We start from the raw sequence: 2,818 nt of genomic DNA, 5'->3' as shown, positions 1-2,818 counted from the left end.
ACAGATGGACTACAGCTCTGACCCCCACAAGACAAAACACAGAGTGTCTCACGGCATCTGTGGCAGATTCTATTTTCCAAAGATGGCTGCAACAATAGCCCTTGTCTTATATTCTTCAAGTACCTTGCTACACTCCACTGAGTCAGTGTCTGTGTCCCCTCCCTCTTGAAACTGGGTGGACCTTTGCCACTGCCCCAACCAAGAGAGTTCGGAAGAAATGAAGCTATATGACTTCTGAAGCTAGATCATAAAAATGTTACTCACTTCCATATTGTTCTCTTGAGATGCTTGCCCTGGACTCCCAGCAACCATACTGTGAGGCAGTCCAAGCAGCCTGTGGTGTGGCGAATGTAGAGAGGAGCCCAGGCCCTTAGGCTCAAGCCCTGGCTGAACCCATGGCCAAGAGGCACCTCCAACTATCTTCCAGCCTGGGGTGAGCTCTCCCAGTTCACACTGCATGAGCAGAGACAGAGTATCCTGCCCAAATTATAGACTCTTGAGTAGGAAAAATGGCTGTTGTTGTTTAAGCCACTAAGCAGCAGCAGCTAACTCTGATATAGCATCCATGGCAGGAAGAATGTATGGATAATTATTACACACCCTGGAAAAGTGAGATGAATTCTTTTGTGCTGTCTTTTGCTTTGTCAATTTGTAAATCTCCTACATGTCTCCTCCCCCAGCCCCAACCTCAACCTCCTCTGAGGTTGCTTCTTGGCTCTAGCGATTTACTTCTAGCATGCAGTAGCATTTAAGGAGGTTTTGATTTAATTAAGGGAAGTGGCCTGGTATGAGGGAGCCTTAGGAATTTGGAAGGTACAGGATAAAGCATAATATCAAGAGTGGGAGAATGAGGCTAATGAGAACTGTTCTCATCCTTATCAAAGATTTTTAAAAAACCTTTTTATTTATCATAACTTTTAAGTAACTTTAAAGTAAACTACATGGAAAACACATTATTTTGCTTAATAGCAGAATTCCACGCCCATCCTGCATCTTTGGGGCTATGGTTCCTAGGACTAGAAGGCTGAGATGGAACTAAATTGCTCTGCATAAGAAAGGTATGTGGGCTGCACCCCCCTGTTCATTGTAGCATTATTTACAATTGCCAAGACATGGAAACAACCTAAGTGTCCACTGACAGATGAATGGGTAAAGAAAATGTGATATATATTGGAATATTGTTGGAATATTGTTCAGTCATAAAAAGAAGGAAGTTCTGCCACTTGCAACAACATGGATGGAACTTGAAGGCATTATGCTTTAGTGAAACAAGTCAGACAGAAAGACAAATACCATGTGATCTCACTTATATGTGGAATCTAAAAAAACAAAACAAAACAAAACAAAACCAAAAACACCCAAACTCATAGATACAGAGAACACATTGGTGGTTGCCAGCAGTGGGAGGTGGGCAAAAATGAAGGTGGTCATAAGGTACAAGCTTCTAGTGAATAAGTCATGGGGATATAATGTACAGCATGGTGACTGTAGTTAATAGCACTGTAGTACATATTTTTTGATATTTATTAATATGGGAAGTCATTCATAATTTGTGGCTAAGCCATAAAACAAAACAAGCAATTTAGAAAATAGTATGCACAACATCATCACATATTTTCATAAGGAAAATGACTAGAAAAAATACCTCCAAATAGTTTCATTTTGCACAAATGTCTTACCTGATTACTATTCTTGCCACCTTTTATACCTTTGAAACTAATCTACTGACCTCTTGACCACAATATTTTCCATGTGCTGGGGGAGTAAAAAGGAAATTAGAACAAATATGATCTGCGCCTGCTTTCATGATGCTTATCAATTACCATCGATGCAGGTGTTAAACCAAAAAAAATGAAGACTGCTAGGAAGGCAAAAGACAGGATATTCTATAAATTTATAATAGCAATCTTTGGAATCCTAAACCCTAGGGTTAATTTTTATAAGACAATAAATAAATAAATAACTTCTGTTTACTGTCATGAACAATGAAACAGGACCTGCTTTCTAGACTCAGCACTGCCATTCTGTATACACTGGTGACCTTGTAACGCTATTTAAGTTTTCTGTCTTGCATATTTGAAAGTTGCCGAGAGAGTAAATCTTAAAAGTTCTTATCACGAGAAGAAAAAATTTTGTAACTGTGTGGTGATGGATATGAACTAGAATTATTGTGGTGGTCATTTTGCAATATATACATATATAAAATCATTATGTTGTACACCTAAAATGAGTGCAATATTATACATCAATTATATCTCAATTAAAAAAATGTAATAAAATTCCAAGTTAACCTAGAAAAAAAGGAAAAATAAAGGTATGTGCTGTCCCTGTGGCTGGCTTGCTGCAGGGGATGACTTTGGGGAGGACAGAGATGGGTGATGGGAATGTTAATTAGGTGGTTTGCTACATGGCTTATGACAGAAATCCTCCCTTTGTGTATAAAATCTACAGTAAATTCTTCATTGCTAGGCAATTAACTCCTGGAGTAGATTTACTTTATGGGGCTGTGAAGACGTGCCAAAAGACATTCAGGCTCCCTGAGGAAGGAAACCACACTTTCCTGGGGTGAAGGGCCGTGCAGGGTAACACCTGGTCTCCCAGTGCAGGGAAAATCCAAAATAACAGAAGCCTTTTACTTGACAACATTTAAAAAACTTCTTATTCTGGACATTTTCAAACTTACGTAAAGGTAGAAAAGTAGAATGAAGAATCTCTACGAACCCATCATTCAACTTTGACATTTTGACAAGCTTGGGCTCATTTTTAAAAGAAGCATATTGTAATTTTCCATGAAGCAGTATTTAAAGACACAAGAATC

Source organism: Orcinus orca, chromosome 4 (genome assembly GCF_937001465.1).
Source record: "Orcinus orca chromosome 4, mOrcOrc1.1, whole genome shotgun sequence".
NCBI lineage: Eukaryota > Metazoa > Chordata > Mammalia > Artiodactyla > Delphinidae > Orcinus > Orcinus orca.
Note: the sequence above shows the minus strand (reverse complement) of the source record.